This window comes from Schistocerca cancellata, chromosome 1 (assembly GCF_023864275.1).
Source record: "Schistocerca cancellata isolate TAMUIC-IGC-003103 chromosome 1, iqSchCanc2.1, whole genome shotgun sequence".
Lineage (NCBI taxonomy): Eukaryota > Metazoa > Arthropoda > Insecta > Orthoptera > Acrididae > Schistocerca > Schistocerca cancellata.
In genome coordinates this window covers 559,222,190-559,239,354 of record NC_064626.1, presented here as the reverse complement: position 1 = coordinate 559,239,354, position 17,165 = coordinate 559,222,190, and the positions used below count along the sequence as shown (strand labels likewise).

Here is a 17,165-nt window from a genome sequence, read left to right as displayed (position 1 = left end):
TCTATCTAACTACCTTGATCTATGGCTTTCGGGATGTCATGCGAGAAAAGTGCAAGTTGGATTTTATACGATCGATGATTTCGGAATCCATGCTGATTGGCATGGAGGTGATCATTCTGTTCGAGATACCTCATTACATTTGAGTTCAGAATATGTTATAATATTTTTAAGCAAATGGATGTCAAGGACATTGGATAGTAGTTCTGTGGCTCACTTCCGCTGCCTGACTTGTGTTGCCCGTGCTTTCTTTCAGCTACGGAGCACAGTTTCTTGTTCGAAGGCTCTGCAGTAGATTATAGTTAAAGAGAGGCTAATTCAGCCGCAAATAGAATCTGATACGGATTTTATTGGCCCTGGGGCTTTGTTAGAGTTTAGCGATTTCAGTAGTTTCGTCAATGCAGCTGACACTAATATCTACACCATTCATCTTCGAAGTGATGCGAGAATTAAACTGGGGATTTCCTTTGTGAAGGAACATTTGAAAACTGAGTTCAGCATTTCTGCTTTTGCTTTGCTATCCTCGATATTTCAGTCTCTGTCTCGTCAATGAGTGTCTGGATACAAACTACGTTAAACAGTTTTTACATATGAGCAGAATTTCTTTGGGTTTTGTAACAGATCTTTCCATACTATTCTGCTACGGTTGAAGGTTTCAACCGATTGCCTTGTTGACAGCCAACCGCCTTTCATTCAGCATCGCGCCATGTGTAACCCAATGTTTCGATTTACAACTGTTATGAAGTAGTCTCAGTTTGTTTACAGTGCTTGTACAGGCCATGGATGGTCCCTCCCTTCGTGACCTGTTGTACTAGGGGACAGATGTGTGAAGTTCATTGTCACCTATGAACAATATTATAGTGAATATGTAAAAATTTTAAACTTGCATTTTGTATTTTAGGATAAAGGTGTTCTGTCAAATTTAGATACTGCAGTGCTTTCGTATGTGTGGTCCTCTGATCTTCGAACCAACTTAGAAGGGAGATCCCATAGAGGTACTCAAGGTACCCTCCGCCACACACCGTCAGGTAGCTTGCGGAGTATGGATGTAGATGCAGAACTACAATATGAAGTGGATTCCGAACCACAATGCAATTAACGTTTTTCACATTAGTAAATGGTTCAAATGGCTCTGAGCACTTATGGGACTTAACAGCTGGGGTCATAAGTCCCCTAGAACTTGGAACTACATAAACCTAACTAACCTAAGGACACCACACGCATCCATGCCCGAGGCAGGATTCGAACCTGCGACCGTAGCGGTCACGCGGTTCCAGACTGAAGCGCCTAGAACCGCACGGCCACAACGCCCGGCTTTTCACATTAGATGACTGCAATAGATGTAGGAAGCGATAAACGAGAGAAAAATCGACTGGTGACTCAACCGTGGATCCTTGAATTTAAAGTCGGTATCTAATTACTTTTTTTACTACATTTCATTCAATAAAATAATACAATTTACACAATTGCTTCACAGCAACAGGAATGAACTAATTTAATAATCTTTGCACGCTGTAAAGCATTTACACTTCAATCTTAAATACAAACGTTTGAAACAATGTAGGACAATTCTTGAGAGTTAGTATGCAACGCCTTTAAATCCATATGGAAGTTTCAGCGTCCCATATAAAGACAGACTGCTCTGTTATTCTAGTGCATGACTTGAGATAATTCTTTCTTGAATTGCTGTTGAGCCATCGAGCTATAATGCTTTTACAAACTTAAATAATTGGCGACCAAAATTGATTTCACAGGTCAGATACATCAGGAGCGTTCATCCAGCACAACGTTATGTGCTCTTCTCTGGGAGGCGTTAACTGTCTCGGTTGTGCCTTTGGCACACTAGGCCATCGCTGTAATCCAAATTAAAGTGAGACTCGTCAACAACGACGGTTTATGGTCAATATGGATGCCACCGACGGTTTTCTGTTGTGCCTAACCTAGGTTGGTAGGGCGCTTTCGAGTCTGGGCTGACCTGCGAAAAGGAGCACGTTTATGCTGTATATTGCACAGCAGGCATCACAAGACTGAGAGGGGCGGGAGGGGGGGGGGGGGGACAATGGCACTCGAAGTTAACTTTTTACTGCCACTCATATCAGCACTAAAGCGCAAATTCGCGATATGGCTACCGAAAGCCTACAATTCTCCATCGTCCAGTCTTCGTAACTTGGTCAAGTGGCATTCTCTCTGGTTTCGTCTCGGCACAATCACACAATCATCTTTCAAATTTATCAGCTTTTTTTCGTCTCAGTTGCGTGTTTATTTTTGCTGTAGGGCTAGTTTCGAACAGAGTTGATTATCTTCAGATACTTGTAACTGCATACGAAACTCTTAGTGTTCCTTTGAAACTAGATTTCACAATATTCTAATGGGTAATTACATGTGGCCACGACGGGTTGCTTACGTAACTACACAACGTCTCAAGACGATCAGCTCCGTTCGAAACTAGTCACACTAAAAAAAATAAACGTGCAACTTAGGCGGGAAAATAATCGATAAAATTTAAATATCAGAACATTTGCTGTATGTCTCGCAACGACTACGTCGGCAGAGCATGGTGCTACAACTTTCGCGAGTAGTAGTTCAACGTCGCTCTTCTCCCCGCAAAGTAAATCCCTCTAGCTGCAGGGAGGTAAGGTTTACATTTCTTCCAACGTCCTCAAAACTGACCTGAAAGTTAAAACCACAAGCAAAAGACTGTGTTTGTACAGGATGTCCCAGGAGGGTTGGTCATTATCCAGCGATACGACAGGAATGATCATTCGAAGCAAAAAAGTCTGGTTTGAGAACTATGAGCGCAACTTCATCTTCGATACTGAGAAACTAATCTCTTCTACTGCAAACTCTTTGCTTTCCATATTTTTGGAGAGGTAATGTGGACCAAAACAAGAAAAAACTATCTAGTAAAAAATTGGCTTCAAAATGCATAGCTTAAGAGCTATGTTCAGTAGAAGAGATATGTTGGACAAGAGAAAAAATGAACAAGTGCCCATAGCTCTTAAAGTATGCATTTTAGAGCCCATGTTTACTTTTTTTCGCTTCGAACGATCGTTCCTGTCATATCCCCGTATACTGACCCTTTCTCTTAGAACAATTCGTGTATATTCGTATGTTCCATTACCTTATGGCTTCGCGACCGTGCAAGGTTGCCAAAATAAGAAATAAAAATGATTAAAAAGTTGCAACTATTACAGAATATTTTCGATGTTATGAAATGTAGCGACCCATATGCAAAACGTTTCGTTTAGACGGAACTTATGACCTTACTCGAATGTTAAAGCTGAAACTGTATCTCAACGCTGCCCTCTTTGCCCTTGATCCAAAAAGAACTTGCAAATATTTACGTGGCTATGGAGATAAACACACGCAAATGGACACTTATGTGCCTAGTGCGTACAACGCCGAAACAAGCGAAGGTCATAGAAAGACACAATCTTACTGAACAGAACGTGCTGACCAGCGAAATGAGAAGCAGCTGTGACAATGAAGCTTGAAGGGCGTGTAAGCATGTTTGGGCGAAGCACAAAGTCTGCGTTTTATGTCACTCGCATTACAAGCTTACGCTACAGGTGCAAGATCAAAGTAACACGGGAGACTCATGCCAGTGTTCCTGCGTTTATCGTTCCATATTTCTATTTCTGTTATTATGAATGAAGTTAAACGAATTGTGCACCACGAAGTTTTTTATTTTACGATTCATGTCATTTGATAACAACGTTTCGTCACTATTCTGCGTAGTGAATAGAGTGCATATCGAAGGTGATTGGTGTGGTCGCTCAGCTTCTTCGCTGACGTTTTATAAGACTCCTGGTAGCTCCTGCTTTCCACTAATTAATAACCGATACAACAAGAAGTAGCCGCTTGGATGTAACAATTGGTTCTTGTAGCATATGTAGAACATACAGATTAACTTTCATACATTAGAATGTAACTCCTCTCATTTCCCAATCAAATAAAAGGCCAACTCCGGGGATGATTATTAATTACTATCAGAAAAATATATATTATGCCAAATTCATAAGAATAGGACAGGTACCCCGTCGCTCTAAAAATCTCCGTGACTGACTTTATTCCTGGCATATGAGCGACTTCAGTGAACTACAGTGGCAGGTTGGACTAACAACTGTAAACTTCATGTGCTTTGTGAGGATGCAGTGTTAAGTAGTGGACGAGCGATCGTAACGTGTCAACGTTCTTGTGTCACAGATCACAATGGAGCAACACCTCTAATTCAACTGTTGATGCCAGTCTCCAGAATGTTTTGATTAAGGGAAAAGTTCGTGCAAAGATTGTCCCGCACACTTTGACTCCCGCTCAAACACAACGCCGCGTGGAGGCCTGCCGCGACTTAACTGAAATGCAACACGCGGAAAGTCTTTCGTGAGAAAAAAAAAAAATCTCGGATGACGATATTTGGTGCTATCAATATAAACCTATCACAAAAAGACGAAATATAGAAATTCATAAGAACGGGGAACGCTTAGATGACATTTTTGACATCCAAAACAACATCCCAAAAAAGGAATTTTGTGACAGTCTCGCATGGTTGTATGAACGTCCTGTGCGTTGCATGTGAAGAACACCAGAAGCATTAAAACACCATCTAAACTTTTCTCTCTTTTTCATTAATCCAATATCAAAACTTTTTGGACTGTCGGGGTAAAAAGTTTTTGTTGCGAATGTGCTTGAGAAAACAAATCGCTACGCTTCCGTACGCATCTGGTAATCGGAATCGAAAAGCCACCTGTGACTGTTGGCTGTAAAGTTATCCTTTAATTTCCTTTCGTTCTACGGGGGGGGGGGGGGGGGGAATCATAAGTAACTACGTTTCGCCTCTAAGGAAGCAATATTACTAGTTTACTTGAAGGGTCAAAGAACAGAACATAATTCAGTCAACATTTCTGTAACAGCAATTTTGGCAATCTTTAATACGAGAAGAGTAGCTCAAACTAAGCGTCTTTGAAGATCGCTTTTTCAGTTAACATTATCATCAAAATAAATAAAGAAATGAGGACATTACAGCCTCTTTCCTATTATTCCACACACTCACGCAAAATAATAAGGGCAAACATGTTGTTCTCTCGTGTTAAAAAGTAACTCTACCTTGTCTGAGACGAAATTTTCACAGCAGTCACTAAGAAGTGCTACACTATGCAAAATAGCAGTATAATTACAAGCATGCATAGGAGTCAAGAGGTGCATTTTCGGAATAGCACCCACTGTTTCAGACAGTAAAACAGAAAAAAAATTCTTCACTGTGCGCTACAGAGTTTAGCTTGTGTGTATAAACAGCCCATATGTTATGCACTATTCACGTTACGAATGTCTAAAATGCTAAGGAAAATTTGGAGAAAATGTGTAACACGAGAGCAACATTAAGTTAAAATTGCTTCCTGAACATAGAATTTATACAACCTTCTTTTTTATTTAAAAAGCTAAAAGTGCTTCATGAACATAAAATTTATGCATTTTTTTAATTGAAAAAGCTAAAATTGCTCCCTGAACATAAAATTTATGCATTTTTATCGAAAAAGCTATGATGTCTTCAAAGCGAAAACATCTTGAGTTAAGCCGAACAAATTCCCATTCATTGTACACGATTTGCGGGTGGTGTTGCCTCAATAGCTAACAATGAAAAACATAATATGCAAACTATACTAGGGAAACTGGCAAAAATTATGAGAAGTTGGACTTTAAATGAATAACAAACATAACGTTAGTAAGCAAATCTTAGATGAACGAACTTCTGACACCACGATTGAAATAAATAAAGCAGAAAAATGATCAGTTTTGTTATTCAGCCACCTTAAATACAGAAGAGAACAGATGATGCAGGAAATAGAACAGAAAAAGTATTGTAGGAGCAAAACGCGCTTTCATTAAAGGAAGGGAACTATTAGTGAACAAATCGTTTACTGCAGGAATTAAAAAAAGAACAGTTCTTAAGACGTTTATCTGGAACGCGCTGCTGTAAGGCTGTGAAGGCTACACATTGCTAAGGCTGCACAAAGAACGCTTGCAAGCGATGGAAATGTGGATATGGATGGGGGCTAACGAGGACCAGCAGGACAAAGAGAAACCAATGCAGATGGTTCGAAAGAAATCAGTTAGAAAAGAAATCTTATACTGATTAGTGAAAAAAACAGTAATTTAGTAATTTCCTTACACGTAAGTTTTCAGTAGATGGACTGGATGGAAAAAAGTTGGGAAAAGAAAACAAGGGAAGTACCATGCAAGAAAGTAGCATTTGGAGATAACAAGATTTAAAATGTTATCAAGAAATGAAGAGGAATGAATAAAATATAAAGGATCGGTTGCACAGACATGTCATATCCTTAAGCAGTTGGATGGTGACCATTACATAAGGCAAACTCCGAGCATTTCGGCCCATATGATGTATATTAGGAAATGAGACGCTGGCAGTAGTTTTGTTATTTAGGCAGCGAAATAACCGACGCCGCCAGAGCTAAAAGGAATAAAAAATTCAGACTGGCAAAAGTAAGAAAAACTTATCAGAAAAAGAGAAATTTACGAACACTGGTCATAAACTTAACTATAAGGAAGTCTTTGCTGAAAGCATTTCTTTGGAGTGTAGCCTCAAGTGGAAGTGAAGTGGGCGATAAACAGTGCAGACAAGATGAGAATAGACGCTCTGGAAATGTGGTGCTACATAAGAATGGGAATGTGTAAGATTAGGTTGACAGATCTGAATAAGTAATGGAGAGGTACTGAATTTTACCGAAAAAAGAGGACGAATCGTGAGGCCTCACGCAATGGTTGTTGGTAATAAAGGGAAATGGGTGGGATAAAAATTGTGGAGTGATACAAAGACCTGACCGAACGTTTAGGATTTACGTTGTTTACGTAAGTGATCTCAGCTATTGTCTCGACTGTTAAAAAGATCCTGCAAGTTTGTTACAACTAACAGCTTTGTCAAGACATGGAATCGATTACTCATGCTTGACAATGGCATAATCCGGAAATTTCAGTAGCAGAATAGAAGTCTTGTACAATACTTCGTGGAAAACGAGCACTAAAAAATTACTCCGTATTTCGGTTATACGATAACACACAGCAATTTTAAAAGCTATCGATTCAAATATTACCTAGGGATTACAACTGCGAACAACTTACACTGCCCGGTGTGCGATTCTCACTAGATAGGATTGACGGACGACAGTGAAACAGTTAGAAGAAGTTAGTTTTGTAGTGTCGTGAAATAGGGAAGAATGTGACAAGAGTAAGTGAGATGGGATAGTCATCATTGAAACAAATACATTTTTCGTAGCAGCGCTTCTTTTCACGAAATTTCAATCAGCAACGTTCTCCTCTTCTTGACTCCCATCTACGCAGGGCGAAATGGTCATCGTAATAAAACAAGAGAAATCAAAAGCTCGGACTGAACGATTAAGAGTTCCTTTATCGGTAGTGCAATTCGAGAATGGAACGCTCGTAGTGTGAGGGTGGTTACACGACCTCTCTGCCAAGCACTTGCGTACGAATCACAGAGCAGTCACATAGATAATTTCATACAGGCTGCGGGAGCCTACAAGAAGTTACGGATTCGAATGGATTTAGTTTTGCATTTGTGGAGATATGGGGGGAAAAGAGCTCCTACAAGATAGGCTAGCTTTGAAAGCTGCATCTAACCAGTTTCTGCACTGGTGACTACAACATACACTAGGTCTAACATCTTTTTGAATGCAGAAAATTAGGACTTTTCTAAATTTTGAGAATGAAACAAGGAGATACGTCCCAAATTTTGGAATTAAAATCCGAACACATTATTCAACAGGCACACAACGACTCTTAATTACACAATATACATTAACAATGGAAAAGCGATAAAATGAGCGCAATTTACCACCACAAATACTTTTCACTCAATAATTCGTAGGAACCCTTTCTGTATAAGTAGTTCATGAATGCAGTGACCCAGAAAAGAAAGTAGAAAAATTCACAGCCCTCATAAAAACACGGTCTACTATAGGTTTTTCCAAACACATTCAGAATACTACAGTAGCAATATTTACGCAGAGAACCAGTGACTGTTCACTATTCTTGACCCGTGAACTTTGACTGGGTCAGGGTGCGGAGGTAATAAGTTGGCCGGGTGAGTAATGGTACGAGGGAATGCTTCTGCTATTGTGCTCAATGCAAACATCTTCTGTGGCAGAAATGACACGTGGAAGTGACAAGGTTTCCTGAACGCTTATTGAAGAGACGTTCATATTCAGAAGTGGTGCGTATTTGTAGCAATGAATACTATATTAAATTAAGCTCGCTGTAACAATTAGACCACTCAGGTTGATAGTATGCAGACACGTAACGATCATAACAATGGAGGCTGGGGCCATAAAGTTGCCTGCGGACTTCAACGGTCGCTTATTACATCATTCAGATTTGCCAGCGTCGGACGCCACGCTGAAAATTTGTCGCATAATTTATCTCTGAACCCAAGATTAATCAAAATTCAGGACCCTTTAACAAATTTAAAAAAAAAAATAATTCTTCCGGACGCAAATGTCAGGGCCCAAACAAAGGACATGCCCAGAAAAGGACGTATGCTAGCTCTAACACACACACACACACACACACACACACACACCTAATAAAGCAGGTGATGTTTAGAGATGGACATGAAAGAATATGTATAACAGTGTAGAAGAAAATGGTTTACCGTAACGGCAGGAGGAGAGAATGCGGATCCAGAGTCAGTTCGTGACGCAACAATGGAGCGCGGCGCTGTAGCACGGAAGCTGGTAGGCCGGGCGTCGTGTGACGTAGCCGAACCGCGAGCAGTGGGCAGTGTGCAGGTCGGAGTCAATGCGCGCGGCACGCCAGCTGGAGCCGAACTGACGCAGTGACGCGGCTGCAGCTGGCGGACAGCGGCCCAGCAGGCCTGCCACCATTCTCCGCCCCCGTGACCTCCGCGCCGCCTGCTGGCAGCTGGCGTTTCGTTATCGCGTTCCCCGTACGTGATTACCGGCCGTGGCTGCTGACGTAACCCGGCCGCCACGTTTCCACAAACGCGCCCCGACCGCTGCCCGCCGGCCGTCCGCAAGCGGCCGCTTTTTCCTCGACTGCAAACTCGCCGCGAATTTGCTCCAGGGCGGCCGTGCGCGCTGGACGCCTGGCCAGATAGCGGGCTATCGCCGAACGGGTTTCTGGAGCAAGGTCTCGCTTTAACACGCCACGTCAGGCGATAGTAGCATTTTAGCGTAATGACAACTCGCGGCCCTCGACAGTAATTGCCGGAACAACCTGCTATCCCAGTGCTCCGCGAGTGAAGTTTTCAAAATTAACAGTTCGCAAACTGGCGAGGTAAACCGTAAATGTAACACCATAAGAGCGCAAAACATGGAAAGGAGTAGTTGTTGAGTAGCAAGTAGGAGAGAATTAATTTCTCTTTTACTAAAACTCTTTCGTACATCTGTACTTTGCAAACCACCTTGCGGTATAAGTCAGAGGATACTACTGTTACCGTAATCAATTCCCCATTTTCCTGTTCCCTTCGCGAATTGTATGTCGTAAGAACGACTGTCCGTAAACTTCTGGCTGAGCTCTAATTATTCTGATTTTCTCAGCTCGCTCATTTCGCAAAAGACGTGTTTGAGAGGAAGTGATTATGTTGCCCGATTATTCTCGGAACGCACGCTCTCGGAATTTCAACAGGAAACCTCTCCGTGATACCGAAGATTTTCTTATCTGCCACTGGAGTTCGTGGGGAGTCCCGGCAACGCTCAAGCTAGTGACGGCGGTTATCGCTGAAATAACCAGTTTTCGGTTATACCAGTTTTTCTCCATCTCCAGTTTAACCTGACTGTTCAAACCAATCAAAATAACCGGTTTCTCAGTTAACTCATTTTCGGTTTTTGTTAGTATTATTTGAAACAAAGATCGAAAAATTGATAGGCTCCATAGACTTTTGCCTTTTATGTTTGAAGATACGTACGATCAAAAGTCAGGTAAACAAACGGAAACTTCGTCCGTCCACTGTTCGATGTTTTCTTTCATAAGTAATGAGGGGCTGAATATTATGAGCGGCATTCAATAAGTAGTGTAACACTTACTTCTCTGAAATAAGTTTGGTTTTATTCAGAATTCCCCGTTGTTGTTGTGGACTTCAGTCCAGAGACTGGTTTGATGCAGCTCTCCATGCTACTCTATCCTGTGCAAGCTTCTTCATCTCCCAGTACTTACTGCAACCTACATCCTTCTGAATTTGTTTAGTGTATTCATCTCTTTGTCTCCCTCTACGATTTTTACCCTCCACGCTGCCCTCCAATACTAAATTGGTAATCCCTGGATGCCTCAGAATATGCCCTACCAATCGATCCCTTCCTCTAGTCAACTAGTCTAGAGTTCCCCACTCCTTTGGATACAAAATCTTATTTTTCAAAATAGTCTCCGTCCAATGCGACGGCCTTACGCCACCTTATAGGAAGGGTGTCGAAGGAGTGGTAATACAAGCGTGTTACCACTCTACTGGTCGTCGTCAGAGTCAACGTTTTGCTGTATCAATAACCTCGCCATCATCCATGTACTGCTTTCCGCGGAATGATCCTTCATTGGGCCAGAAAGATGGTCCTTCGTTGCTCTTTCTGTTAGCGACGAAGATCCCAACGGGCACACACCTTTGAGTAGCCCAACTGGTCGACAAGTGTATCAGCACCACCAACAGTTGTGCCGCTCGGTGTTTATGATCCGGCGATCACCTAGAATGAGAGTGCCCCCGCACGTTCCAAACACCGCACGAGTCACAGGTGTGTTCGGCCGGCCGGCAAGTGGGAGATCAGAAAGTGTGCGTGACCTTATAGCGGTGATGACAGACGCCTCGCTCAACGACTCGCCGTGCTTTTGTTCATTGCCAGGTTTCCGTAGACATCCTGCAAGCGTCTTTTTGGAACATCTGCGATGCACTGGTTTTCGGCCAAACTGAATGACAGCATTCTGCTTGGAAAGCACCTCCGTTACAGACACAATTTTGAAGGCTGCGTAAAGCGCTGCCACTAATCGGAACTTCATGAAATTATAGGGATTGAAGTGGGAATGTTACACGATGTCCCACAACAAATTCCGCATTATATATGCGAAGCTGGCCGAGAAAGAAATGTGTGGCCTTACTTATTGAACGCGTCTTGTATGTGGCCATTCCACTTTACATCGCTCCGGTACCCCCGCAATATAACCCTGTTTCTTTAACAACATGATTTCTTAAGCATTTTTCTTTAATAGGAACGATTTTGCATTCGCATGTGGTGCAGTTTCCTGTGATTTCTGGAAGAATTTTTTTCTTTATTGTCGTTTTGATACCTTACAAACAACGTAGACCGGCAGCGGCCGATTTACACCGCTCTTCGGCCATAGTAAAGACACACAGTATAACAGGAATACAGACATATATACATACATGGAGGCCAAAAACGGGAGACAAACATAGTAAAAATAAGCGAAGTCGTTCACCGACGTATTTCTCGGATAAAAAAAGTTCAACACTGCACACAACGGAGAATACAGAATGTCACACATGAACAGAGGAGTCTGTAAGAAAAATTTCCTCCGTATTAAGGCTGTCGTTGTGTAATCTATACATACGAAAATTAAACCCCCAAGCCGTGTTTTTCTGTCAGTATGTTTCGGCTACTTTCGGGAACTAGTATGGCGATTTTGGTATGGTTTTCGCTAATAGATAAAATGAGTTACTACGGAGGTTTGTGTGCAATTTTTTATTGTTTATAGTAATGATGACTGTGTGAAATAGGCGTTGTTATCTGTTCCATATTAGATTGGCGTTTGGAGTGACATCTCGTGACAACGGTGGGAGCTACGAACTGATCAGTTAGGGAGTAAGCGATATCTGGCGGGAAAAGCAGTATAGTAACAGTCGCCAGAGAGCAACGAACCTTGACCGACATCAATACTTATCATAAATTAAAGTCCCCCAGTACGTTTTCCTGACCGTATGCGTAGGCTGATTTCAGAAACTACTGTGGGGATTTAGATACAGTTTCACTAATAAACAGTCAAAACCACTAGGAAGAATTGGGTAGATGACGAGTTACTATTTACTATTTGCCTTTACGAAACTTTTCCCCACTGACACCTCCTTAAAATGATGAAAGGTAGGAAAGTGTATCGCCTGTCACATTTTAGCTCTTCCTGCAGTGAAACCTCACCATTAGGCATGGTGTTTTAATTTATTGCTTCTTTACTACCAACACTATTCAGATACGACTTCATAAACATTGAGATGCTTGAAAAACCTGGTTTTGTTTAAAATGGAGCGCAAATTACCCAGACTATACGCATCCAGTGATTCATAATGAGAACACTTAGCGACTTCCAACAAACTTTAAGCATGATTTCAAACCTTTTCTAAACTTTTTCTAGCTGATATGCTTGACGTCAAACATTTAACAGATTAATTAACTTGCAATGAGACGTTCGAAGCTGTTTTATAATCGGGAATTCGATTCTTTAAGGAGTCGATGGTTTCCTGGTCTTAATACTTAGGTCGTCCTTGATGCGCAGTGGCTCTTCTGTAGCGTCTGGCTCGCGAGTTTGTCGACGTAACGCTTTCACGCGTTCTACTCATAAATGAACGAGTGACGATAAGCGCCGCTCGCCTTTCTCTCTTTGCTGACTCCTCTACTATACTGCCTGGCAAGGGTCCCAGACTCAGAAGCAACACTCAAAGATCGGTGCGACGAGGGTGAGTAACTTTTTCTTCAGGATTAGTCCAGCGTTCTTCGCTGGCTGAGTTGGTGTCAAGTACAAGTCCAAAGATTGGGTGTCCAACCCCCAGTCTGTCCAAAGCTTTTTATGTTACTTATCGCTTCCGGCACGTCTCGCAAGGATTTGCATACCGAAAATTGACAAGTTTTACCGTGACTTGAAGTCCACGTTAAACAGCAAGCCTGCCTATAAATGGCTGCGTAGGTCAGTTGAATGGTCAGAGGTAGGTGACAGCTTACCACCTCTAAAAAAACTAAGTCTAGTAAAACAATGCGGTGTTCATAGCAACCTCCCAGCTGCGGATAGAACTGTTTTACCTTGGAATTCCTCAGTAAATCTGTCTGGCGTCTACTTTTCCTACAAGCAATTTTATGTGGAGGTTTTACATAGCTCGCTCCGCAATTACGTACATGTAGATTACGACCAAAGTAGGAATTAGTGGATACGACTCGCTACATTTCCTACAATATATTTTCCGTCTCAAAGATTATATATATATATATATATATATATATATATATATATATATATATATATATATACAGGGGTGTTACAAAAAGGTACGGCCAAACTTTCAGGAAACATTCCTCACACACAAATAAAGAAAATATGTTATGTGGACATGTGTCCAGAAACGCTTAATTTCCATGTTAGAGCTCATTTTAGTTTCGTCACTATGTACTGTACTTCCTGGATTAACCGCCAGTTGGCCCAATTGAAGGAAGGTAATGTTGACTTTGGTGCTTCTGTTAACATGCGACTCATTGCTCTACAGTACTAGCATCAAGCACATCAGTACGTAGCATCAACAGGTTAGTGTTCATCACGAACGTGGATTTGCAGTCAGCGCAATGTTTACAAATGCGGAGCTGGCAGATGCCCATTTGATGTATGGATTAGCACGGGGCAATAGCCGTGGCGCGGTACGTTTGTATCGAGACAGATTTCCAGAACGAATGTGTCCAAACAGGAAGACGTTCGAAGCAATTGATCGGCGTCTTAGGGAGCACGGAACATTCCAGCCTATGACTCGCGACTGGGGAAGACCTAGAACGACGAGGACACCTGCAATGGACGAGGCAATTCTTCGTGCAGTTGACGATAACCCTAATGTCAGCGTCAGAGAAGTTGCTGCTGTACAAGGTAACGTTGACCACGTCACTGTACGGAGAGTGCTACGGGAGAACCAGTTGTTCCCGTACCGTGTACAGCGTGTGCAGGCACTATCAGCAGCTGATTGGCCTCCACGGGTACACTTCTGCGAATGGTTCATCCAACAATGTGTCAATCCTCATTTCAGTGCAAATGTTCTCTTTACGGATGAGGCTTCATTCCAACGTGATCAAATTATAAATTTTCACAGTCAAGATGTGTGGGCTGACGAGAATCCGCACGCAGTTGTGCAATCACGTCATCAACATAGATTTTCTGTGAACGTTTTGGGCAGGCATTGTTGGTGATGTCTTGATTGGGCCCCATGTTCTTCCACCTACGCTCAATGGAGCACGTTCTCATGATTTCATACGAGATACTCTATCTGTACTGCTAGACCATGTGCCTTTACAAGTACAACACAACATGTGGTTCATGCAAGATGGAGCTTCTGCACATTTCAGTCGAAGTGTTCGTACGCTTCTCAACAACAGATTCGGTGACCGACGGATTGGTAGAGGCGGACCAATTCCATGGCCTCCTCGCTCTCCTGACCTCAACCCTCTTGACTTTCATTTATGGGGGCATTTGAAAGCTCTTGTCTACGCAACACCGGTACCAAATGTAGAGACTCTTTGTGCTCTTATTGTGGACGGCTGTGATACAATACGCCATTCTCCAGGGCTGCAACAGCGCATCAGGGATTCCATGCGACGGAGGGTGGATGCATGTATCCTCGCTAACGGAGGACATTTTGAACATTTCCTGTAACAAAGTGTTTGAAGTCACGCTGGTACGTTCTGTTGCTGTGAGTTTCCATTCCATGATTAATGTGATTTGAACAGAAGTAATAAAATGAGCTCTAACATGGAAAGTAAGCGTTTCCGGACACATGTCCACATAACATTTTTTTCTTTCTTTGTGTGTGAGGAATGTTTCCTGAAAGTTTGGCCGTACCTCTTGTAACACCCTGTATATCAGTAATTGATGTATGAGGGAAAAATGAACAGACGCCACCGTGGGTACACTGTCGACGTGTGTTGCTTCTTGAATGTTCCATAATTTTTTATTTTCTTCTCTTGAGAAGGGCATCTGGAAAGTAATCGGGGACATGGTTTTCAGCACGTGAGCGATCCTGAGCGGAGTGACAAACGTGGAAACAGCCGGCGCGAACCGCTGCTTGTTTATGCGCGCGCCTTATCTAATCAACACTAGGTCTGTGTCACCCGTTGTTTGCTCGAGCTGTCGATCCGGGAAGTGTGGACCTCCTGCCCGAGCAGTTCCAGCCTCACCGCAAAGTAAAGACGTGGCAGTCACACAAACATCGGCACGCCGTTAGGTCACGAGATTTAGTAGCATGTCCAGCGACAACGTCATAGTGTTTCAGGATGGCAATGCACCACTACAGGCAATGCTGAATTTTAGTACTTTCTCAGCGCAGTTATCGTCAGTGTTGTTGAACCACTGTGTTCCTTTCCCGACACGCTTCTCTCCGACCGCTGTAGGAAATTCGTGTTTATTAATACGAGGGTTGATCAACAAAGAATAAACTTGGATAACATTGTCCAGAGGAGAAACAGCGATCTTGTGATGCAACTGGGTTAAAACAACGACCTAGATCGCAACAATATTTTACCAATGACCGGTTTCGACTTCTTGTAGGAGTTTACATTGCTGCTTAATGATCCGGGGAGGTGCCAGCAACAGCCATTTTCTGTAGATGACTTCTGCGGGAAGTCGAAACTGGTCCATACTAGAATAGTGTTGCGATCTAGGCTATTTTTTAATCCAGTTGATCAACAAAGACTGAGACAGATTTCTTCCTGTAGTTTCCGTGATGGTTTCCAACCTGTGAGATGAATATTTGAAAGAGAGCGTGTTTATGTATAACGTCCATAGGCGGCAGAACTCTCGTATCGATACGTTGGTACTAATCCTCTATTTTGCAGACGCTCTTTGTAAATGGTTCAAATGGCTCTGAGCACTATGGGACTTAACATCTGAGGTCATCAGGCCCCTAGAACCTACAACTACTTAAACCTAAGGACATCATACACGTCCATGCCTGAGGCAGGATTCGAACCTGCGACCGTAGCGGTTCCGCGGTTCCAGACTGAAGCGCCTAGAACCGCTCTGCCACAACGGCCGGCTACGCTCTTTGCATTTCGCTTACCAAACAATGGAGGTGACGCGAGAGGAACAATACGGCGCAATAACTTAGAGAAGGCTACAGCAAGCATACGGCGAAGATGCACTGCTTCGTACAACAGTGTCACGGTGATTCAAGGACTTCAGAGAAGGTCGATTCTCAAGGACCTGACAAAGAATGGCCTGCGCCATGTGTTCAAAGACTGGCAGAGACGTTATAAAAAAAGTGAATTCAAGTAGGAGGCGAAATCTTTGAAAAAGATCGTGTAAATGTTGAAATTAAGTAATAAACATCAATGAACAAAGAAAAAAAAAACGGTGTCAGTTCTTACTGATCAACCCTGCCATTTACCGTTTTAAGCTGTTGGGTAATTTCAAATAAATATACTTAGTGTTTAAAACATTCTCAATATTTTTACAAATAATAGTACTACTCAGAAACTAGGAAATAAGAGCTATAAAGATACACTGCCTGACCAAAGAGAGAAAAAAGGAAGAAAAGAGAAGTTGCAAGAGGGGAGAAGGAAACGAAATGCAATTTCAGGGGGAACTTGGTAGTGTGAACCCACTTAGGACTACGGCAATGTCCACCGCTGACCTGCGTGGATGCACGGATTCGGTTGGGGAGGGCCTGATAAAGTGGTTGTGTCGTCTCCTGGGTCAAACCGGCCCGGAACTGTTGCATATGCTCCTCGATATCCTGGATATTGTCACTGAGATGGAACTGACGTCCGAGCTCGTCCCACACGTTCTGTCGGGGACAGATGTGGAGATCTTGCTCGCAGTGAGAACACCTCGACCTCATGCACATTTCAGCCTTATAACAAAGACTGCTGTCTTTTTATATAAGACAGACTAGCATTGCTTAGCACCGAGAGCCACCGAACGGGGGTAGCGTCCCGGATACAATGCGCACGTCTCATCGATCCCGAGTATCCATTATGTGATCCATACACCTGAACAGTATTCAGCTAATGAATAAACCAAGGCCAATGCCGACATTCTCAAAGGCTCTCCGTCCGCACTCTATGAAGTTTGCAACTACTTTCCGAAGGCAGATTCTGTGGGTAAGCGAGTTATCCAACATGACTCCCAGATGCTTTGGACTGTTAGTCCTATGTAATATATTA

The 17,165-nt window shown here is 42.7% G+C and overlaps 1 protein-coding gene across 3 annotated transcripts in view; it reads right to left on the bottom strand.

Annotated features, from left to right (window-relative positions):
* LOC126180896 (organic cation transporter protein-like) overlaps positions 1-17,165 on the bottom strand; it is a 432,242-nt gene that overhangs the window by 59,631 nt on the left and 355,446 nt on the right. The window contains exon 1 of one of the 3 annotated variants that reach the window (XM_049924728.1): positions 8,678-8,855. The exons of the other annotated variants lie outside the window; for them this stretch is intronic. The gene's annotated coding sequence lies outside the window, so the exon portion shown is untranslated. Of the gene's footprint in view, positions 1-8,677; positions 8,856-17,165 lie in introns of those variants that run through there. 3 annotated transcript variants of the gene reach the window in all.